The following is a 25954-nucleotide window of genomic DNA, read 5'->3' as shown; positions in this document are numbered from 1 at the left end:
GGCCCAGCCCACTGTGGGTGGTGCCACCCCTGGGCAGGTGGGCTTGTGTGGCATAAGAAAGCAGGCTGAGCAGGGGCCAGGAGAGCATGCCTGTAAGCAGCATTCCTCCATGGCCTGTGCTCCAGCTTCTGCCTCCAAGTTCCTGCCCTGAGTTCCTACCTTGGGCTCCCTGATGAACTGCGTGCGACCTGGGAGATGTAAGACAAATAAACCCTTTCCTCCCCAAGTTGGTACTGGTCAGAGTGTTTTGTCACAGCAATAAAGAATAAACTAAGACACCAACCATGGTCGAGTAGGACCTTTGACTTATCTTCACATAGGTGTACTGGTAAAATAAAGGAGCCAGGTGCTCCTCCCATGCCCATGTGACCCCTGAGGAACAGATCCTCAAATGGCCTTAAGAGTAAAAATAAATTGGTTTATCTGGGCCAACTGTACGGCCTTAAACACCCAAAAGGAAATTATAACCAATGATTAAAGGGGCCAATATAAATTTTTTAGGAGTCCATATGTATAGCTAAAGGTTACATAACAAGCAACAATGCCAGATAGGCGATACCTTCTTTTGAGTTGTTGGCCAGGGTGGCCCAAGCAATTCCAGATAGTAACCCAGCATAGAACTGAGAAAATGCACAGCAAACCCCAATCTTATCTGAAGGAAGACTGACAACCGATTGGTGCTAGATGAGGAACAGCTGACCTTAACAAAGACCTCTAGATAGGCTGACTAGATTCACCAGATGGATCAGTAGTGGGGAATGGCTGGGGGTGCTGACATCACAGTGGACAGTAGCAGGGATAACAGAGCATAAGGGCTCTAGTATGGGGAGGGAGGGTATGGGAGAGTGCCATATGGGAAGTGAATGTACAGTTGAATAAGATGGTTTGGGATGTTCTGTGTGATACACACACACACACACACACAAATCAACAAATTTAAGAAATGAATTATATTTGAGTAGGAACCATAAAAAGCTATGTCATGTTAATTAGTCGAAATGATAAACATTACCATTGAAATCTACCCAATGACTTTATAGACATACACAAGTGCGAACAATCTGAGTGCAACTGATTATGACTAGTAATAATCAGATACATACAGATTAGCAATGCATATGCCAACGTCTCAGTGTTATTAGCAAAACCAATGACTCTTTCTGTAAGAAACAGGATATTTTAAAATGAAATGGAGATCTTTTTTAAAGGTTAAAAACTCATCCTACATCCTACAGGGCTTATACTGAGTTCAATATTGAATAACTGTATTAATTCAACAGCAAAACTAAAAATTTTATAACCACTTTTGAAAGAGATGTATCTTTGCTCTGGAAACTGTTAATGAGTATGTTAAAGCTGTATTGACATGCTTCTTCTGAAAGAAAAAAGAAGCATACATGAAACAATGTTCATCCTCATGTGCCATTGGATAATTTAACATTAAACAAACACAATACCACCATATAGACCTGTTATGACGACTCAATATCAAAGCATCAATAACACGGATTACTGCTTAGGTTGTGGAACAAAAAGAAAGACTGCACATTCAATCATGTATAGCCACATTGGAATATAGTGCAACAGTGTCTAACAAATCTAAAACTATTCTTACTGTACAATCCAGCAACACAGTCCTGACATTTCCTGAATGAACTGAAAAGCCATGTGTACCTTTATTCATACTTTTCCATAAATGATTGCAATGGGACAATACAGTAAGAAGACATGAAAAACAGATGTGAAAGACAAAGAATAACCACACAAATGTGGTGCTAATTGAAAGAGGCTAACATGAACATGATATACAGTAGGATATCAACTATATAATATTACAGAAAAGGCAAAGTTATGCCTTCAGTGGTTCTCAGGGAGGGAATAAGGAACGAATGAAGAAAGAAATTGGGGAAAGAACACATAGACTACAGAGAATTTAGAGAAGCAACAAATACTTATGCCACAATAATGGTAAAACTACGCCATTCAACGTGCATAGTATGTACAGTACAAACCATGGCCCCTAATATAAAATGCAGTTAATAATGCCTTGTTAATACATATGGTTGATGATTTCCAACAATTGCCCCCTGTAATGCAATATGTACATAGAGGGAAATACAGAGTGAAGGTGGCATGGAAGAACTTATGCTTTCTAAGCACATATTCTACAAGAATATAAATTGCTTTAAAAGCTGCATATGATTAACTTCAAAAGGTTGGGGAGTGTACAAAAAATGTAATGATTTAAAGCAACAAACTCCATTCAAATTATACTAACAAGCTATCTGACCTTGGACAAGAACTCACCTCCACAAACTTGTGTTTCCTAATCTCTTTAGAAGGAAAGCAAGTAGTTTAAATGATACTTATGACACCTATGTACCCCTTAAACCAAAACACCATTTCACTCTAAGGAATAAAGTTTTAAAACATCCAAGAATTTAAAACAGTGGGATATGTATCTTAGGTATGAAAGCCACACAATTCTGAGGCCTAAAATCATCTCAAAATCAAGTAATAAACATTTTAATTAAAATGCAGATTAATTATTAAAATACATGGCTTTCTAAAAAATTTTAAAGTCTGGGATTAGAAATGAGATGGACCTTGACTAGAACATTAGTTCTAACACTAATTAGCTATGAGATCTTGGGAAATTCTCATAACCTCCCTGAACCTTATATTTCTCTTCTCTAAAACAAGGATGATAATTTCTGCTCTGTGTATTTCACCTAAGGCAAAATAGTAAAAGTGCTTTGTGAGTCAGTGTAATTAAAAAGTAGGTAGTATTAGCATCAACATTTATATAAACATTTTTAAATTTTATTTTTAATATATTTTTGTTTTTCATATGGTATAGTTTGATGGTATTTATATATCCTACCCCATCTGCACCTCCTCCTACTGCCCTCTGTCCAATTTAATGTTGTCTCATATATATAACATGCCCTATAGAGTCTGATTTGTGTCCCAAAATATCCTTCACTGTGAGTTCACCTTCAAATGCAGAGAATGTGTGTGTGTGTGTGTGTGTGTGTGTGTGTGTGTGTGCATGTAAGAGAGATGCTTAACCCTAAATGACACACCTTCAATGCAATCTCCACACATAAGATGAAAGCATCTCTTAACTCTCACCAGAGAAATTTCCTTATGCAGCAGATGGTGAAACACAGAAACCCACAATTGGCCAATATGCAGAGAAAAAGAAGCTGCAGAGTGCTTAAGCCTGAACAGGACATGTATTTTAATCCCCTGCCTCCCAAGGCTCATGGATCATTGTGGAAGAAAGGTAGAAAGATTGAAAGAGCCAGAGGAGGTGGATGACCACAAGGAAAGAGTCTTCCAGACAGCCGATTAGTTGCTAATATGAAGTCTCAGCTACTGTGTCAGAATTCTTAAGTCCCGTGTAAGATCAAACCAGACAAAATCTTACCATAAATTTTCTTTTAGAATGAAAACAGGGCCATAATTGATTAAGTGTCAAATAGGGCTTCTTTCATATGATTCCTTATTTATATTTAGTTTTTCTCATACCAAGTAGTTCAACTAGTCTGAGCATTAAAAATAAAATAGCAACATACTTTTCCAAGCAGTTATCTTAAACTGATTTTTCTGGGTTCTATAGCTCATGAATGTAGTCATTCAGCAATAGGGTCTTATGTTAAAATTCTGTAACATAACTAACTACAGGGAAAATGGCCAGTATTGTTTGAGGGTATTTTGGGCCCTTGGCCAGCAGCTTCAAAAGAGGGTGTCTGTTCTTGTCACAGTAATTTTGACTTTTAATGTGCTAGCCTATTGTGTCTAGTAGGGGCAATGTCCCCTTGTTATAAGTAACCCCTTTAAATCTCTTTTTATAATGTATATTTATACACTTTAAGAAGTTTCTACATTGTTAGGTTTCTATATGGCTTTTCTTAAAGGCCTTTAGTGCTAGTTATCCTTCCTCTTCCTGTCCCTTCCATTCCCCACCACATTAAACCCTTCCTACTCTATTAGTCCCCTTTTTTTCACTTTATATCACTGCATTCTACCTCCTCTCCCAGGAAACCTCCACAGCTATAAGATGGTTTGCTAGTTTCCTGAACTCTTCAAATTTTACAATCCTCCTGAGTGAAGTAACCCAGACCCAAAAAGACAAATGTCACATGTTCTCTCTCATATCTCATAGCTTGATGCTATCTTTGAATTTTTAGATACTTGTGTTTCAATCAGATATGAAAGAATTTTCAAAAAATATTTTGTTATTTTTATTTTACATGTATGAGTGCATGTATATATGTGCACCCATGTTGTGCAATGCCTGAGGAGGTCAGAAGATGGCACTGAATTCTTTTGGAGCTGGAGTTACAGATGGTAGTTGGCTGCTATGTGGGTACTGGGAATTGAATAAGCATCCTTTCCAAAAGCAGCCAGTGCTCTTAACCACTGAGCAATCTCTCCAGCTCCAGATATAATAGATTTTTATGGAAGCTTTTTAGTCTCTTGGATGATTGTTCTTTCTCCCATTATAAATCTCCTTTTACAGAAGAGATATTCAGTGTCTATTGTGAATATATCACCATACTAAACACTTGCAAAGATATATTACATACAGGCAAATTGTATTTCCTTTCTTTCATGCTTTTCTCCTCTCACTCCTGAAAGCCCTTGCTCTTTTATAATTCCCAGATTTAAAAAGTCATAAATATTTACAATACAGTACCAAGGTGGTATTTGAAATATTAATAGATGTTGACAGTTTTCAAGTCAATTTTAAAAAATAAGTAGAGGACTCCAGTTGTAAGCAACATTTTTTTTAATCATGCCATATACTAAAGCTTTAGGTATGTTTAAGTTAGCCTCCATAACTAGAACTCTGTTTTGCATCTCAGTAAATGAAACCACCATTCACCTACCAGCCACAGTACATTTTCCTCCGTTCCTTTTTGCCCTTATATATTTCCCACACCACATTCAAATCACAAACATTCCCATGAATCTGCTTTGTAAAATATATCCAAAATCGCTCATCTCCCTCTGTTTCCCTGGGCTGCACAACCCGCCAGCCTCTCTCCTGGGTAAGTCCATCAGTGCCCACTGTGCCTTGACTCCCCCAGCCTCATTCACCCTCCCACCTCCCCTGCCCATCTCTCCTCCTAGCCTGGGTACTGACCCATTTATTGTCTTGGCATCCCAGACACCGGGACTGACTTCTCACCTGGAACCCCCACTTCTTCCTGATCCTTTGCCCCAGACCACCCAGTTCCTTCTCCTAGTTCCCAGAAGCCCTATGGGCCTGGTTCCACCCTCACCTCCCTCTGCTTCCCTGGGCTGCACAACACACCAGCATCTTTCCTGGATATCTGGGCTGACCACTCACCCCAATCCACCACTGCTTTCTGATCCTTTGCATCCAGACCAACCCAGTTCCTTCTCAAGGTCCCCAGGAGCCCTCTGGGCCTGGTCCTGCCCTCACCTCCCTCTGCTTCCCTGGGCTGCACAACCACGGCAGCCTCTTTCCTGGGTAAGTCCATCAGTGCCCACCAGACATCTAAACTGGACATCAATTGCTCAGGAAACAAGGTCAAGAATCAACAAATGGGACCTCATTAAACTAAAAAGCTTCTGTACATCAAAGGAGGCAACCAGGGAAGTGAAGAGAAAACCCACAGAATGGGAGAAAATCTTTACCAGCAACACATCTGAATGAGGTTTATCATCCAGAATATAAAACGAACTCAAAAAAACAGAATCAAGAAGGGAAGTAACACAATTAAATTATGGGCTAAGGAGCTGAACAGTGATCTCAAAAGAAGAAGTAAAGATGGTTAAGTAGCATGTTAAAAGATGTTTAGCATCACTAGTAACTAGGGAAATGCAAATTAAAACCACTTTAAGATTTCATCTTACTCCATTCAGACTGGCTAAGATCAAGAGAAAAAAATGATGCCAAATGTTGGAGAGGATGTAGGGAAAGAGGAACACTCATCCACTCCTGGTGGGACTGCAAACTAGTTCAACCCCTATGGAAAGCAGTGTGGAGAACTCTAAAAACTAAAAAGTAACCCACCATTTGACCCAGTTATACCACTTCTTGGCATATACCCAAAGAACTCATCGTATTGCAGAGACACTTGTACATTCGTGTTTGTTGCTGCTCTTTTCACAATATCTAAGTGATGGAAGCAACCTAAGTGTCCCTCAGCTGATGAGTAGATAATGAAAATGTGGTTCATTTATACAATGGTGTTTTACTCAGCAGTAAAGAAAGATGAAATCATGAAATTTTCAGGTAAATGGATGGAACTAGGAACTGTTATACTAAGTGAAGTAACACAGACTCAAAAAAAATCGATGTATGTTCTCCCTCATATGTGGATCCTAGAACTAAATTCTGATAAGTGAGTATGTATCCAGACATAACTACAGAAACCAGGATAATGGAAAGGAACCAGGGAAGTAAAGGAAAAGAAAGAACCTGAAAGAGAAGAACAGTAGGAAACAGGCATTAATAATGCAGATATGGTTAAAAATTGGGTTACTTTAAGGAATGGTGGAGGGAAGGATATACAAGGAACCTAGGGGACAAAGGGAAAGACAGAGCTCAAGAGAGGTAAGACCATAGAAGACAGGTATTATTAAGGGTGAAAGGGAAAAACTGGGGGGCATCTTAATTGTGGAAACCATGATGGAGGGGTTAGACAATGTGAGAGATAAATAATGCCTAGCTAGTTTTAAAAACCAGAGAGAACTGTATTAGTTCAACAACCTACTGACAATTTATACATAGCAGATCAAGAAATATATATCTAGACGAGGTTTATCTGAGAATAATTGGTCTTTGCCCAGGATTTATCTACATGGCACACAGTAATTAAAAGTACCAGACTGGTGGAACTAACCTTCTTGGACAGTTAACAGACATACTTTGAGGCCTATAATAATTTGGTCAGAGGTACATAAGGACAGTTTTTTCTTCTTCCCCTCTTAGGTTGCTAGTTCCAGGGGACAATGAACATGTCTCAAAATGTCCTGTAATTGTGGTGGTTCACCTGTCCTCTTGAAAAAGGAGGCCGTGGAGGCCCTACTAGATGGACTTTAACCATTGTCCAGTCTACAAAGAGGAGAGTCAACACAGAGAAAAAATTTCCTCCATGCTTCCAAGTGAAGCCAGCCACGGTCAAGCAGGACCTTTGACTTATCTTCACATGGGTGGAACTGGTGAAAAAATAAAAGGAACCAGGGGCTCCTCCCAAGCCCATGTGACCCCTGAGGAACAGATCCTTAAATGGCCTTAAGAGTAAAAATAAATTGTTTTATCTGGGCCAACTGTATGGCCTTAAGCACACAAAAGGAAAGTACAATTAAACATTAAAGGGGCCAATATAATTTTTTAAGAGTTCATATGTATAGCTAAAGGCTACAAAACAAGCAACAATGCCAGACAGGAGATACCTTCTTTTGAGTTGTTGGCCAGGGTGGCCAAAGGGTCTCCCAGATAGTAACCCAGTATAGGACTAGGAGCATGAACAGCAGACTCCAATCTTTTCTAAAGGAATATTGACAACTGATTGCTGCTAGATGAGGAACAGCTGACCTTCCTAAAACAAAGATCTCTAGATTGGCTGACTAGATTTGCCAGATGGACAAGTAATGGGGAATGGCTGGAGGTGCCAAAAACACAGCAGACAGTAGCAAGGATGACAGAGTATAAGGTCGGTAGTGGGGGAGGGGGTCTATAGGAGGGTGCCATCTGGGAAGTGGGTTTATAGATGAATAAGATGGTTAGGGCTGTTCTGTGTGACATACACAGAAATAAATCAGCAAATTATAGAAAATGAATTATATTTGAGGAGGATGCATAAAAATTTATATCATATTAATTAGTAGAGGTGATAGACATTACTGTTGAAATCTACCCGATGACTTTATAGACACACAGGTGCCAAGGATCCAAGTGGAATCAAGTATGACTAGTAATAATCAGATACATACAAATTAGAGATGTATGCACTAACATCTCAGTGTTATTAGCAAAAACAATGAGTCTTTCTGTAAGAAACTATATTTTAAAATGAAATGGAGATCTTTTTTGTTTGTTTGTTTTTGTGTTTTTGAGACAGGGTCTCCCTGTAGCCCCAGCTGTCCTGGAACTCACTATGTAGACCAAGCTGGCTTTGAACTCACAGAGGCCTGCCTGCAATGGAGATCTTTTTTAAAGGTTAAAAACTCATTCAATTTTATGTCTTACAGTGTTTAAATTGAGCTCAATTTTCTATAACTGTATTAATTCAACAGTGAACCTAAAAATTTTATAGCCACATTGAGAGATGTATCTTTGCTCTGAAAATTGTTATTGAGTACGTTAAAGCTGTAATGAAATGCTTCTTCTAAAAACTAAAAAATGTATCCTTTTCTCTCCATGCCGTCACTATAATCAAGTGACCATATCCTCTCCTCCTGTGTGGCACATCAACAGTCAACAAGGCCAGCTGTGATGATCTTTGGCAAGCAGGCATTGCTAAGTTCAGGAAGAGGATGACTATCTGGCTGAGGACTGTCCTGTATAATCCTTACTAGTTGATTCACACATCTGTTTGCCTGCATTGAATGTAAATTTCTCCATTTAATTTAAGTCGATCTTGTAGAAGATTGAAATGAGGTAGTGGTCATGAGAGATGGCCAAAAGGGGATAGGGGAGGCTGGAAGTGTTAAATAAGTGGTACTAAATAGGTCAAGTGGTGGAGTTAATTCTGGTTTTACTTTAGCACAATAAGGTAAGTGTTGGCTAAAACTACATATAATATATTCTAAAGTATCTAGAAGACTAAAAAATTTCTAAAAGAAAAAACGATTGCTGAGATATGGGAATGTTCATGTCTGTGATTTGATTGCTGTTGTAGTGTATTGATATACTTAACTGCTATAATATTTCCCATAAAATATGCACATTTACAAAACAAAACAATTAGTTCAAAAGGTTAATTCAACATTTTAAAAATATAGCATGCTTCTTACAGAAACAGAAATGTCATACCTACCTAACCACTTTTTTCTAGACATCTATAGCAATAAATGATACACATTAAAGTTTAGTATTTGTTAAATTAACTACTAAATTACTAATTCATACAAAATTTTTGAAACAAGCTGTCACTAAGCACTCATTTTACTGGAAAAGAAACTAAGGCTCATTGAGCTTAAGGAAATTGGCTAGGTTTAGCAAACTTCTCACTGACAGACCCAAACTATGAAATCAGACTTATCTGAATACCAATGGCAAAATGACTCTAGGAAGAGGCTGTATGAAGAGGACTCTCAGGGAAGATGAGTCAATAACTAACAAAGTAGAAAATGAGTCAGAAAAGAATATTATAATCAAATCAAGGAAGAAAAACTGCATTTAAAGGACCAAATGATAATCAAAGTATGAAATATCATAGAGGTCAAGAAAAGACCAAGGAACAATAACATTAATTAATTAAACCAGCAGCTGTGTCAAGGCTAAGATACATATCATCATAACCTTATTACAACACTGTTAACATTTATTGCTATTATGTCCATTTTAAAGAAACAAGTCAAGGGGCTGGAGAGATAGCTCAGCAGTTAAGAGCACACTGTCTTCTCATGCAGAGTCCCAGCACCCGCATGGTGGTTAACAACCATCTGTAGCTCCAGCTCCAGAGAATCTGATGCCTTCTTCTGACCTCTGAAGGCTTTGCATGACACGGTTGCACTTACACACATGGAGGCAATACACTCATACACATAAAATGAAAATAATAAAGTTAAAAAAATAAGTCAAAAGTGGGTACATTGACAAAGATTACAAGGTTAATATATAATACGTGTCCTAGTTACTTTCTATTGCTATGATAAAACACTGACCAAAAGCAAATTGGGGAAGAAAGAGCTTATTTCAGCTTGAAATTCCCGGTCACAATCCATCACTGAGGGAAGTCAGGGCAGAAACTATAGGCAAGACAGAAACCTGGAGGCAGAAGCTGAAGCTGAGACTATGGGAAATGCTGCTTACTGGCTTTCTCCTCTGTCCTGTGCTCAGCCTGCTTTCTTATATGACACAGGCCCACCTGTCCAGGGGTAGCACCACCCATAATGGGCTGGGCCCTCCCACATCATTCATTGATCAAGAAAGTGTCACACAGACATGGCCACAGATAATCTAATGGAGAGAATTCCTCAACTGAGATTCCACCAAAGTGTGTTAAATTGACACATTTTCATGATGAGTAGCAGGAACTCTCTACATATGGCCATAAAAGTCATCATAATATCTGCTTCATGCTTCACTATGAAAAAGTGTGGCAAAAAGATGTTCCCTTCCTATTTAGAGAAATCCAGACATGCTTTTTTCTTTCCCTGATGATTTGGTAGCCTATGGAAATGATGTTAAAATAATGTAAACCATTTTCATTAAGTGTTCAGCACAGTAGACTAAAAGATGTTGTGACATTCAGGATTCCCCTCAAGTTGTTACAACCAGCTCCCCAAGAAAGTATGTGGGAAAGATTTTCATTCATGAATACTAAGAAAATCACAATGGGCACATTATTTTTTGAAGGTGTTTTCTGAAGAGATGGGGCATTTTAGAAGGTCATTAATGAAGTAGAATATTACGTACATATAGAGCTTATATAAACTTTTCTTTGGACAAATCTGATTTAATAATTAAAGAGATAAAACTAGAGCTGCCATATTGTGGTGATTTGAATGAGAATGTTCCCCATAGGCTTCAAGTATTTGAACATTTCTTCCCCAGATAGTGATGCTGTTTTCAGACAAGCTAATTATAGTCTTTTTTTCTTCTTACAAATAATAAAACAGTACTTGAATAAACATACTCATGTTTTTTTGTGACTATATCTATAAAGCAATTTTGCAATTGTGAAAAAATGCGAACTTCAACAAATGGATAAATCAATAAATTACTGTCTAAGAAGCTGAACCAGTATTTAAGTCCATCAAAAACACTAATATACTTTTACTCATCTCAAAGAGGCACAATCGTCTTTCTTTTGACAGATTAAATGGCAACTCATCATTCGTTTTAATTCTATCTTACTTAATAATGGATATGTAGCAAATATTCCAGTACCACTTTTCCAAGCCCCACCCCAACTTAGAATCTTCTATTTGCAAATAAAAGCAACCTAATCTATCTTATATAATACATCTCAGCTGAGTGCCTGAGAAATCATATCTCAGTACAGTGTCAGGGATGTATAATTCTTACACTCAGGTGTGGCAAAGTAAGGGCTCACTTCCTTCCTTTGTATGTGGTTTGAATTTGGAGTTCACTAGTTCCCCTAGAATACCTCTTGGATCTGTCTATCTCCTGTAAATGTGCTGATGGAACTGTTTTTTGGAACTGTTTCTCAAGTCCAAGTCTGGCCCCACCCATAATTTTATTATAAATGCTTTCTCTAGCTTCAGTTGGGGAGTATATGCTCAGTTCCACCCTAATCTTAGCAGACTATCCCGCCTTTTCTTTTCATCACTAGTTCTAGAATGCCTCATTCATCCAAGGTCAATGGCCCTTCTCCACTCACTATGCTCAGTGAAGCTGGGGGACTACTGCCTTTCACTGTTTTGTTATGTTCATTCTCAAGCATACCCACATTCATTCCTTCATTTATTATCCTTTTGGATGGAGTACCAGTTTGAGGTTGCATAGGAACTGAGGCCAAGGTCACAAGACACAAAAGCTCATGGTTTTGCTGCAGTTAACTAAAAGTCATAGTGTAGATTATGTCCATTAATAAAAGTCATTCCCACAAGAGTGTGTGGGTCCAAGGTTGATATCAGGTTTCTTCCTCTATCAATTGTTCTCTGACCTTACTCTTTGGGTCATTATCTCTCAACCCAGAGCTTTTGGATATAATAAATCTAGCCCAATTATATTTAGGATTTCCTGTGCCTACCTTACAAGGCTAAAATTATAGTAGAGCATGTAATAATCAAGTGCATTTTATAACAACCTTAAATATTTAGAAAATTATTCTTTGTTTTGAACCATATTGTTGTTTTTTATTCCTTTGTCCAGATCTAGATATATATTTGGTATCATTTTCCTTTTGTAGTGTATGTATGTCAAATTGATGGGGGGGGAAGTGTGTCATGTAGAGGGTCCTTAGTCTCATTCATAAATTAAGAATTGACTCAAATAGAAAATTTAGGAAAATTTTATTCTAATTTTAAAGAGAAATTTTCAGGTCAAGCAAGTCTCAGCAGCTCCTCAGCAGCTGCCTTTCAGAGGCGAATGAAGGGGAGAAGGAAAAGTCATGAATTCACACAGGTCTAGCTCCTGCATGGAAATCAAACATGTAGCAGACTGCCAGCAGGAATTAGGAAGCTTTAGAGAAAAAGAAAAGAAATACAAGATGCTAGGGCAGCCCAAAGTATTAAAGAAAGAATGCTTAGAAAAGGGATATGAAGAAGAAAAGGAGAGATTATACTTTTCTGAAAAATTCAGGAAAGAGAAAAGCAGGCAGATATAGAGAGCTATGTGCCTGTGGTCAGGTTCAGAAGCACTGTCTTAAGAGGCAGGATTTCAGGCAGCCTTTCTAGGAGAGGTCCTATGATCAGGTGATTGATCTGTGAAGCTGGCAAGTTGGATCTTTGGACAAATAGACTAGAGATTTTACAGGCTTGACCAGTTAATCTTATGGGCCTTTTTGCTACTCTAACAACATGTGATTGTTTTTATATATCTAAAAACATTTCCTTCCTTTTCCCTTTTAATAGCACATATTAATTGTGCAAAATAATGCACTTCATTATGACATATTTGTCCATGTATACATTGTATTTCAATCATGTTTGTTCCCCTTGTGATGGTTTAAATGAATGCCCCCATATACTCCAAGTATTTGAGCACTTTGTCCCCATTTGGTGCTGCTCTGTGGAGGATTAGGAGGTGAGGCCTTACTGGAGGAAGCATGTCACTGGTGGTGGACTTGGAAAGCTCATCAGCCTTGTTCCCATTTCCAGTTTGTCCCTCTGCTTCCTGTGCCTGCATGAAGATGTGATCATCCAGCTTTCTGATCCCACTGCTCCTGCTGTGCCTCCTGCTCCATGATAGAGACTCTTATCCATCTGAAAACTTGAATCAAATAAATTCTTTCTTATGTAGTTTGCCATTTTCGTGTTGTTTTATCACAGCAACAGAAAAGTAATTAATATGTCCCTATTACCCTCTCATCCTCCACTCATTCCTTCTGTGGTCAATTTCCACATTTGAGAGAAAATTTGCATATTATTGAATGAGGGATGTTGCTGAATATTTGTTTCACATTTCTTCTTGAAAGTATTTACCTTGTGCCTAGGATTATTGGTTGATATCTTTCAGTATTTTAAATATGTTCCTATTCCCCCCACCCCGTGTCTATCACTGACTCACATTACAAACCACACTTTTATTTATTTCTGATGAGAAATCTGTCTTATGCCTCCCCATGTTGCAGATCTCAAGATTTTCTCATTATCACAAGTTTTAAGCAACTAGATTTTGATGTGACTTGCTGTAGTGTTTTTCCATGTTTCTTATATTTAGTGTCTTGTAAAAGGATGTACCCTGATCTAAGTTACTCATGGCACAGGTGCAGAGAGACAACAAGGTGATTCTTTCCAGAAAGCAGTTTATTTGTGCTAGTACCCGACTCTGTGATTTCATACCACAAAGACACTGAACAAAGAAAGGCCCAGACTTTTATACCCTCTGCTATTTCCCCTTTCACCATTCAGTTTCTTTTTCCCCATATATTCCAATTGGGTGCATCATGCTATATGGCCATAACAGACAGAATTGAGTACATGCACTCAGGCACAGGCTGCACTGCATTTCATTTTCATTGTTCTGGGGGATTCCTAACACACTCGATATAGTGTTAAACAATGTTTTCAGACTATCCTTTGTTTTGATAGGCTCCATTTTACAAGAAGTTTTTACTCCATTTTGAGGACTGAAGATGACTGTGCACCTTGGTAGACATTTAAATGATGCCATCAAGTCATTAGTCTATCATTACCCACAATGAACAGACTGATTAATAACTTTTCTGGGCATAGGAAGGGTACCAACCTATAAACTATTGGGGTAAATTGGGACTGTAGGGGCATATGGACATATTAAAATTATTGCAAGAACCAGGACCAGACCAAGGAATGTCGACCCAACAAAGAGATGGACACCTAGCATTGTGATGGCGACAACTAACACCAACCCATCATTTAATCATTTGGTGTGTACATCAAGAGACTAATAAGCATAGAACACCCAACTATCCCAGGGACTTAAGTTCAGCTTGATTCCAGATGTTGATGTGTCCTACTCAATTGTCATCTTCCAGTTCCCCCATTTGTCCATATGGACCTCCAGCCATGCATTTGCCACCCCTTTGTCTATTTGTCTGTCTGAACCTGGTCCTGCACTTTTTTCACTTTGCTCCTGCATCTGAATTCTGATCCCAGAGCCTGCTTCTACAAGTTTTCTCAGTTTCTCCAACAATATTTCCAACTCAGTTCATTATTTTATCAATACGGGCTCTGTTTCCAATTCTATTAGTTTCCCTGCTTCTCAGAACTTCTGAATCCTCTTGAACTATGTCCTGGCCACTTAGTACTTTACAGCATTCTGTAATGGATAGACAGACAGACAGATAGATAGATAGATAGATAGATAGATAGATAGATAGATAGATAGACTGTGTGATGTGAAATGTATGATCTGAGACTTAATATTAGTAATCAAGATTTGGAATCGAATACCCTGTTTGCCCCAGACAGGATTATCAAGAAGAGTAGGAATAGCAATAAATTGCTGCACTGAAACCATCATAATAGTGAATTTAGCTCTCCCACTGTTGTAACATTCAAATATGTTCACGTATGCTTCTGACATAACATGCTCACTACAGGTTTGTTGAGATTCCTTGACAGCTGTGGTCACAATTTTACAAACACTTGTCTGGGGGTTCTTTTGTTGTATCCAGATAGAAATCACATATAAGCAAAGAAGCAAAGTGGGAAAATCTTTTACTATTGATTCCCTTGATTTCTGGAGACTCCAAGGTAACTTTTCCAGACTCTTCAGGTTTCAGCTCTAAACCCTGAGAACCAGAGTTCAAATGTAGGGTGTTTATAATGCCAAATTATCCCCTGGGAGACCCGCACACTTGCTGTCTTGGCTCCCTCGCCCATGCTGTCCTTACACCTGACCTACAAAACCAACACAAGGGATTCTAAGCTACAGTTTGGGGAATAAAGATATTTATTTGGGCTTGCCACCAAAGCTTATGCTAGCTGGAAGGGGTCACCAATAAAGGCATGGACGCCCATGGACCCTTTCCCTTACATCTTGGTTGAGCTTTTTTGATCCTCCTCCATCAGTGCCCCACAAGCACACCACCAAGATGGTGACTACATGACACTTCCTGGCTTCCTCCATGTCTGTCCTTAGACCCTCCCACTCAAGCAACTGAAGCTGACCAATTGGGTGGGAAGGGTGTCTGTCTCGAGTTCTCGAGGACACGCCTATCCAACAGTCTTGTTGCTCTAGGAGCTCAATGTAGAGGCTTATTGATCAAGAAAGACAGTGCCAATACGTGGTGGCCAGAATCATAGTTCTTGGGATTTGGATGTCAGGCTCCACAACACTTTTGAACAGTTTCGAAAACCAGAGTCTACGTACTTTTTAGTCTAAGAACTTCTTTTTTTCTATTTACAACGACTTGTCTTGCTTAGTCTAGATTTTTCCACCATTCTTTTTAGATTCTTGTAGATTCTCCCTGGGTTCCTCCCTGGCATGCTTTACCTGCTCCCTGGTGTTGCAGCTCTCAGGGCACTTGGCTCTCAGTGGCTGCTTGGAACTTTGAAGCACCTGTGGGTGTCACTTGTCTGAGGTATTAGAACACTTAGTTCCTGGTGACTCTGTATATTTGTGGCTGCCTCTTCATCCCTCCTGCTTCTACAGGAAGGTTTATGACTTTGTTTGCTTTTCCCCCTGGTGCAAAAGATTGAAGTTAAGGCCTTAAACATGCCAGAGGTCTACCAGTAAGCTAAACCCCTAATCTTCTTTTCAACCAAACAGCTTAGCCCACTATTACAATGATGAAAACCAAATGTAGGCTAAAGGCCTTTGAGGACAACCCTTTATTAGGGCTTTATGTTGCAACATACTTGTATGGCAGTGCATAGGAGAGAAACCTCCCTGTAAAAACTATTCCCATTGTAATGCAGCCATTTTATATGGCCAGAAAATGGGATGTGGTATATTAATATGAAGACATTAACTCCATCATTCACAGCTCAGCTTCAACCTGAACCAATTACAAGCTTTTATAGAGGAATAAAGATCAGTCATAAATCACATTGTGATTTATTTTTTCTTCTGACCTGAGTGAGGATATCTGTAAAAAGACCAATTATTTGGAATTCTAAAAGGCTTATGTTTTGAAGCTGGAGAGATGGCTCAGTGGTTAAGAACACTCACTGCTCTTGCAGAGGTCCCAAATTCAATTCCCAGAACATAGAGAACCATCTGTAACTTCAGTTCCTGGGGATCTGACCTGTATGTATGTATGTGTACTTACACACATGCAGGCAATACACTCATAAACATTAAAAAAAAAGCTTATGTTTTCCAAAGCCAGCTCAGTTTGCATTGAGCATTTACAACTACAGCAACCCATCCTGAAGGAGAAGTTTGTGACCTCAGCAGATGATGCTTTCATTGTCCTTGTCTATGGAGTATAGTTCTTTTAAGGAACCCATGAAATATTCAAAACATCCTGGAATCTACCATAAAAGTTCAGCTACTAAGCAAAAGAAAGTTTGTTTATGTTGGTAGTTGCATATTAAATGGAGTGGAACACAAGGTAATGATCTGATAGCTCTTTGTCAAAGAGTTAAATCAGCTCTTCTGCCTAACTGCTTAGCTTACTTGAAAGGAAAGTAAACATTAAAGAGTGCTTAAGATGAAGACCGATAATTACTATAAATATTCTTAACAGTTAACAGTGTTTAGGTCTTAGCTAAATACCCACAGGCAGATCTAGGTCCCTCTGATCTGTCTCAGAATTTTCATAAAAATTTATGTATTATGACCATTAATTCATCAAACAAATTTTCTACTCCCTCTGGGGATTCCATTAACACATCTATTGATTGCTCAAAGCTATGTCACATCTCGCTGATGATGTGTTGTTTTCTTCTTTTTTATTTTATTTTTAATAGTTTCTATTGCTATGTATTCAGGTTCACTAATATTTCTTCTGAGTAATTAATGTACCATCACTCCCATTCAGCATAATTTTATTAGACATGGCAGGATTTTTTAAAAATAATTTTTTATTGATTCCAAAATTTCATGCAATGTAGTTTGATCACATTCAGGTCCCTTTTCCCTCTCCAGCCCTCCCTACTATTCTCTCATTTCCTCCATTATTATCTATTCTTTTATGTATTTACTTAAGCTTTGTTTTTTAAAGGTCTATTGATGTCCATCTGTGCCTTGTAAATATTCCAACATGAGGGTCTATGACCTGGAATCTGGTCAATCTACAGTATGTCAAACTGACTCTTCCAGGCATCTCTCAGTTGCCAATAGAGTCTCAGCTAGACATGGGGCTTCATGCCAACCTTCCATATCTGTGCTGGGACCCTATCTTGATTGGTTTTGATAGACATTGTGGTCTTGGAGGGAATAAAAACCTTAATGAGTATCCTCATTCGGAGGGTACACCTGACAAGAGATTTTTCTCTACTGCCCTTTGGCTCCTCCGCATTCTCATCTCCTAATTGCAATTACCCTCCTACTCACCCTTTAGCCACGTTTTATTTTGAATTGATTCCAGAAGTTCTTGATTTACCATGTTACAGCAATTTCTCAAGCCACCACCCAGGCATGGAAAAACCATCCTCCTCTTAAGTCTTATATGTCTGACTGATCAGATCAACATCCCCTTCTCCCAGCAGGGAGCAGTCAGACATGATGAGCACACCTGCACTCCCACTTACATCCCTTTAGAATCAGGAATGATGGGGAAATATTAGGCATGCTGAGTGCTAATCACGTGATCGCCTTCTCCTGGCAGGTTTCCCAGAACCCACGAACTTGCATGACTACAGGATTCCCTGCAATTGCCCTTCCCATATGGCACAACTTCGACAAAGTCCCTTCCCAGTCCCCAAAGAAAGAAAAATATAAAAACCTTGAGTTGGTGAGAGAGGTCTCTCCTCCTCTGAATCCTAGCCCCAAGGGGGTGCCCACATCTTCCAGCCCCCAGGCCGTTGAGTCGTGTCCTTTCTGGTTTATTCTATAATAAATCTTCTTGGTCTGCAGAAGTCAATTTCCTTATTCTCCTTCACATTTTCCATTTCCTTACAGATATGGGAAATTTATCAATAGCAGTCACATTGGTTCTCTCAAAAATGTATCTTCCTTGTCAATACTTAACATGTGAAATCTTAATAAGTATAGTTTTTCCTAAGCATTTCATTTCTAAATCTGCCTTAAGTGCACAAACTACAATCATATTAACTAAATATTCTTGTTTACTGATATCCCTTTAGTCATTTCTAGTATTAGAAATTCAATTCTAGTATAGGATTCATTGCTTGGCTTTCAATTTTCTGTTGGATGCCACACATTGTTTTTCCTTCTAGGGTAGGGAGTATATATTTCTATATCTACACAAAAATTCTTGAGCTTCATCCTGGGATAGAATTAACTCACCTGGAAACAGTTTCATTATTTTGGGTATTTAAAAAATATTTTATTATTTTTATTTTATGTATATGTGTGTATTGCCTGCATGTAGATAAGTGCACCCATGTCCTGAGGCTGTCGGATCCCCTCTAACTGGAGTTATGGACAGTTGTTAGCTGCCATGTGGGTGCTGGGATTCGAACCTGGATCTTCTGCAAGAACAACCAGTGTTTTTAACTGCTGAGCATTCTCTCCAGCCCTTGGGTATTACTTTTAAACTTAAACAAGATTATAAATGTGTATACTTAACTATATGCTTATATGTGTGCAAATACTGGAAAAGTCTCTTCATGTCATAACTAATATGCCATAAATTTTCTAAAAGTTAGCTCATAGAATCAGGCACAATACTTCACTTTGTGATAACTCTTTTTTTCTCCATTCTTTATGTTATTCTGCTTTGCATTCATTTCCTTGACTTTTCTGTACTCATACTCTCTTGTGAACTCTGGGTCTCTGGTGGATTTTGCATATGTTGTTCCTCTCTGTTGTGCCGACTGTGACTTTTGTCAACATAGTGAATAAGAGCAATCACAGGGTTCACTTGCTCTGTAGAGATCACTGACTTTGGATGCCTGATATTCAATGTGTTACGTATCTCTTTTTTCATTTATTTTCTACATGTTTAGTTGTGCACACTTGAAGGATGAATTTGATCCTTGATATTTAATTGTGATTTGAATAAATTCTCCTCATCTGACTAAAACTTTTCTGTTTAACGTTCTCAAATCACTGTGCACCATTCATTAAGGATTTGCAAGTGATGTACAGATAGAATTTTCCATTATTTAGTCTTTTAGCATAAGCCCAACACTGTTTTTTAACATTAGAATGGAAATTATTTTGCATGAAGCGATAATAAGACTAGAGGTCAGGCAAATTAAAAATGTACATAACACTGACAATGATAATTACTGGCAATTACTTAAGGCAGTTGAATCACAGTATATGCCATCTTTATAAAGGAATCATATGACCAGGCACACCTTCTGAGAAACACTGGTACACAAAATCATAAAAAAGGTGCCCAGGGGATTCAACTTAACTCATAAATGTCCCAGAGATTTCTTTCTTTTCAAAAATCTGTTCCCAACATTATTTTAATGAGTTATTTCACCTAAAAATTCTCCATCTTTTCCTTCTCTTGAAAAATAATATTTATAACAAGGAACTCACTTTCCTACATAACAATTTTTGCCCAGACATGATAATTTAAATTCATGCATTCTGATAAGTTTCTGGACACAGTACATACTTCAGCTTACTTCTTCAAAGGAAAATGAAAAATGGATTGATCATCCAGTGGCAGAATAATTGGAAAGACTGGAAAAACTTGATTGACTTGGGAGATAAAAGAATACATATAAAATAAAAATAAATGAACACATAGGGTTATTATTAAGTCTCAGATGATATAATATTTAATCATCTCACTAGCATTATAAAATTAAAATTTTTATCCAACTCATAGAAGCATGAGTGCACACAGTGGTGGGGTCTAATATCTCACAATATCCAGGTAACAAATTGACTAAGTAGGATTTGAACACATAATAAAACCAAAATTTTCCCCTTTGAAATTGTTCCCAAATTTGATTAAACCAATGAATTTCCCTGTGTGACACTTTGAGAATATGGATTTCTAATCATTGCCCCTGTAATCTAATAAAACAATTCATTGGCAGTATGGAAAGGACATAGAATCTACATTTTAAATTATTCTAATGCAGTTTTTCTACAGAACAGTATCTGAGAAAAATTTGACTTACCTTTCATGGAGGGATAGATTGCTAGCCATTCTTTGAACTTAATCATATAGGATGTGAGGAATTAAAAAGTTACAAATGTGAGTGAGCACAACTGTATTTCAGAATTATCACTCTAGAAGCAGCAGAGTGCAGGATACATTAGTGCGGATAAACACCAGAAACAAGATAAGCTAGATGATTACTTCAGTATTTCAAGCAAGAAGTGACATAGTGCTTCACCAGAAGCCTAATTCCAGCGCCACAGGTTTCATGTCATCAGTAGCAAGACTGTGTTCTGTTGAGGTCTTTTTGATATTTCTGTCACTGGGGTCATAGAGTTCCTTTGGAAGTTCTTGGTGTTATGGATAAAATAATCATAAATGCACATATAAGGGAATTTCAGGATGGCTTTATTAGAGTTAGTACACAGCTGGCAGGTTAACTGAAAATCTTGGATGCTTCTGCAATGGAAGAGATGCAAAGATGATAAAACAGAGAAAGTTACACTTTTAACAGAATATAAATAAAAATATATACATTCAAGAAACAGTGGGCACACAAGGTAAAGACAAAAATCATATACATAGGACCCCTGTTTCTTGTAGTTTTTATTGAAAGGGGCACAAAATTGTCTTCCTTCCAAGGTGCCTTGTTCATAAAAGCACTTCTCCACCCTTTCAATGAAAATGAGGAACAATTTAGCCTAATTATCATTTAGTTTAGACTTGTAGTTAGCTAAAAATTACTCTATATGACCTAGAATCTAGAATATGCCTAAGATGGTAAGGAATAATAAATAAACGCTTGCAATTTCAAACACTTCCCCAAGGAAACTAGGGGAAGCTCTTATTTTCACTCTTTTTAAAACTATCTGTTCTGAAATAGCACAACTTGGTATAGTATGGATATTACTACACCGTAATGTGATGGCAGGGTGTGCCTCTGTTATAGAGGAGAAAAGCTTGTTAAAAAGTTAGTGATATACAAAAATTTTCAGTTGAAAGAACAATCATTACAAATAGTAGCCTTTTAGGTGAAATAACAGAGTACTGAGGGGCTGTCATGAAATATCTGCAAATTGGCAAATACTGCTGGTTCACTCTCCAGGAGTTAACAAACTCATTTTAACAGCATATACACTTCTTTCTAAGCTATGGTTTGTGAAAAACAGTGTTGCTTACAATTTATTCGTTTTAGTATGAAGATGTGCTTTCATCACAAAAATAAATAAGATTTAAGCTATTTTTTTTTGCTGTTCTTGTAGAACAAAATCTCTCTAAATGGTGTGAGTTAAAGAATGAATAGCTGCAGGGGTTTTATATAATAGGATACCCAACTTCTTTCACACCAGGATCCTTTCATTTTCTGCTTTAGAGTGATGTGACTGAGAATCCTAACTATGTGAAAGGTGTTAGGTGATGGCAAAAGTTGCTGCTTTCAGCATGTTTTCTACAGGAATAGCTGCTTTTATTAGCTGCCCACACTCCTGGAAAAACATGCCTTTTCCAACCTTTCCAATTGCTGTTTGGCTAAAGTAAGTCTCTGCTCCCACACTCCTGGAAAAACATGCATTTTCCAACCTTTCCAATTGCTGCTTGGGTAAAGTAAGTCTCTGCTCAGCAAATACATTATCGACCTCTAGATACTCAGGAGTACTTCGTAATATTTATAGGAGTTTTAAGGAATCTTTACACAGGCTCTCTTCCACACACACATAAAAATTGATGACAGGACAGTAACATCCTGTTTCTTTCACCCAAAATCTTGTGACTAGACTCTGCCAAGTGAAATGATGAGATCCTTGAAAAAATCGTTAGTAAATGCAGCATTATTTTAAAAGTATATGCATGCCAGGTGGTGGCACACATCTGAATTCTCAGCACTTAGGAAGCAGAGTCAGGAGAATTGCCACAAGTTTATAGCTATCCTGAACTATGTAGAGAATTCTCAGCCTGTATGTGTTACATTGTGAGATCCTATCTGACAAAAGGTGTCATATTCATTATAAAGTGTAAAATTAAATTTTAACTCAACTTCTGCAGTTATATTTGAATTTGAATAATTTTCATTGGAATTGTTTATATTATCTCAAAGTGATATTATCAGTATACCCATAGAGATGTATTATTTGTATAAATATTTAACTTAAGCTTAAGTATTAAATTTAGTAAGAATATTTCCCACCTAAAAATTTCATTGCCTTGAAGAATGACAGCAGCATAATACTGTTTCTCATTTTTATAATTCAATACAGCTAGTTTAAATTAAATATTGCTATATTGGCAATATTCAGTCATTAAAATGAAAAGAACACATTAGCCAACATGAAGTATATATAGATCTGGCTTTGAAGACCAACTCTGCATCTAGTTTGCATTTTGTTGTATAATCTAGTACTTTATGAAATTTCTTCTTCTTTCTTGTCATCTGTAAAATACATATAATAGTTATGACTCTTGCCTTAATTAAATTATGTATTTAAATGCACTGAACAGTATTTGACACATGATGAATACTGCATGAATACTAGCGAGTACTGTTGATGTAGTTATTGTTTTCTTACTACAGTAAAATGAGCTTTTTAGTATGTCAAATTAAGCAAGCAGATTCTACTTTTTTACTCTTTTTATTGAATTTTTGTACATTTTATACAATACATCCTAAACGTATTTAGACCCCTATAACTACCTATCCCCCATAAGTCCCCACCACCATATTTCATGCAGTGTCATATATATTAAGGTCAATCCAGTCAAGCTTTTGTACCCGGATGACCTGTCCTACAAGTTCATCCAGTGAAGGTCGGTCAGTCTCTCTAGTGCCGCTCCCTTAAAGACCAACTCTCCATCACCTAGCACTGATCAGTTGCCAATAGTTCTTCACCTAAGGTTGGAACTTGTTACCCATTTCTACACTTCTATGAAGTTGTTACTTCTTAAGTGAAAGTTGTAATTTTTTAATTCTTAGTTGATACAGAGATGGCATGGCTAAATAGAAAACAGGACAGTCTCTTGTCTAGGGTACATGAATTACAATTTTTGATCAGTTTATTTGCTGTGTGGTTTTTCCTATGCTTTGGTTTCTTAGTATAATTATATCACAAGCAATTATAAAGATTAGGTGAATGAGATAGTTTAAAATCACAATATCCCTAACACATAGTAAATACTCAAAAGTGTCAAAATCATTAAATGTATAACAAAGTTATTTTATCCAAAACAGTTAAAATTCATAACAAAATTGATTGGCATACATTTATGCTACAGTAGTTCCAAAAGGAATATTGGTCTAAGGTAGGTAATATTTTAGTGTTATTAGTGGTAAATGACAATGTCATTTTTGTTGAATTTGGACTGGTAAAGGAAAGACTGACTTCTTGCCTTCATGAACTACTCATCTTCCTTGTATAGGCGACGTCCTTATCTTACAGGGGAAAAACATCATACCAAAATGTAGTCCTGTCTTTGCTGTTTGTTTTTTGTTTTTTCCCAAGTTCTAGGGGATCAAATTCAAAAGAACTACAACAAGTTGGGTAGAATTTTTCCCCCAAGCATTTTTTTCATATACCTAGTGACTCAAGTAGTCTACCACTAAGCTACAACCCAAACTTTGGATAATTTAATTGAATTTTTAGATAATTTGATAGAAATTACAGATTAGTGCACAAAATGGCCATGACAAGCAAGATTGGAATGCAAACAGGAACCTAATGTAGATTCTGAGCTCTGTTCAGTGTTCAGGTTCAAGTCTCTTTCAGGCTCAGGACTAGCAGCTGATAGGACCAACAAAGACATTTCTTTTAAGGAAAAATAAACACAAATAAGATTGCAACTTAAGAATTCACTTATTGGATTTCTTTTAGCATGAGATTTACTTAGGGAATTCATGTGATATTACTTGATACATTTTAAATTATGTTTCTTATAATCAAAAGTGATTCTTTACCATTGTTCTATCTTTTGAATCAATATGGGCAAAGTTGTCATCTAAGTAACTGTTTATTATTATTATCATTATTTTACAAGTGTTTGGTATAATACTGAATAGAATGTAGAATGTTACCCAATGAAATCATTCATTCACATAGGCAGATGTTCCTTGGGGACATAAATTAGATCAGTTTGGTATGAATGGTTTTTCACAAAATTAAAATTTTCCATAGGCAAAAGTGTGGCAAAAATTCATCCAGTGCAGCAACATAGACAAAATTCCCAGTCACTTCCAATTCACTTACAATAAACATAGTTAAGATTCATAGCTGATACAGTCTTTAAGAATATAAATGTTTTTCTATCTTAATATTGGGGTTGACTTCATAGTTATATCTGAAAATAAGGCTGTACTTCCTAATTAACTATCTTTAATTTATAAGGCATTAAAGAGCAAATTAGTGATGTTAAAGACATAACAATGGAAAATATCAAAGATTAAGCATGAAAGAACAAATTTAAAATCAGAGTATTTGTGAACAGTAGAACAATGTCATGTAGATAAATATAAATGTGATTGGAGTTACTAAATGAGGGGGAGGATTAGTATTTAAAAGCACAATAATTCAAAGTCATCCAAATATGAAAACTGCTACATTAATTTGTGAAGTCTATAAAAATACTAAGGATTACATGGCTTACAGAGCAGGAATTTATTTTCTTATACATTTGGATGCTAGAAATCAAACACGAAGGTGTTGTCAGGGTTGTTTTTTCCTGAGGACTCACTGCTTGGCTCACAGATGACCCCTTCTTACTGTGTTCTCACATGATATTTTTTTCTGTATGAATATATTTCTCTGGTTATTTGTTGTGATTCCAAATTTTCTCTTCTTGTAGGGACTCCTGTCAGATTGGATTAAAGCCCATTGTCACATTTTCATTTTAACATACTCACCTCTCTTCAGGTCCTATGTAGACTGCTATTCCATTTTGAGGCATTAAACATTTTGGCTTAAACCTATGATTTCTGAAGTATACAATTCTGCACATTACAACTAAGAATTCACAGCTATGCAATAAACCTCAGATACATGTATAATGAATAACTCTACACCAAACAAAAGAATAGTTATGATATTTAAAAATTCTTGTAGTTTTTAAAGCAGTAGCAACAAGGAAAATATTACAACCAGAGGAGAAAATTACAAGAATAATGACAAATTTCTTATTTCAGACAAGCAGAACTAAAGGAAATTAGAAAATATCATTAAAGCATTGAAAAATTTTATCAATGTAGAATTCTATATACAGACAAAAATGTATCTCAAAAAAGAAAGTGAAATGTGATCTTTTAAGATGCAAAATGTTTAGAAGAACTCATTACTAGTGGATCTGAACTACAACAAAAGTGAATGCCTTCTTTGCATAAATATAGATGCACCACATAAAAATATGGATCCACAAACAAAAATAAAGAACAATGAAAATGATAGACATGTGAG

This window comes from Nannospalax galili, unplaced genomic scaffold (genome assembly GCF_000622305.1).
Source record: "Nannospalax galili isolate Female #2095 unplaced genomic scaffold, S.galili_v1.0 scaffold586, whole genome shotgun sequence".
NCBI classification, from domain to species: domain Eukaryota; kingdom Metazoa; phylum Chordata; class Mammalia; order Rodentia; family Spalacidae; genus Nannospalax; species Nannospalax galili.
The sequence above is the reverse complement of the archived record's forward strand: the minus strand, read 5'-3'. Positions refer to the sequence as shown.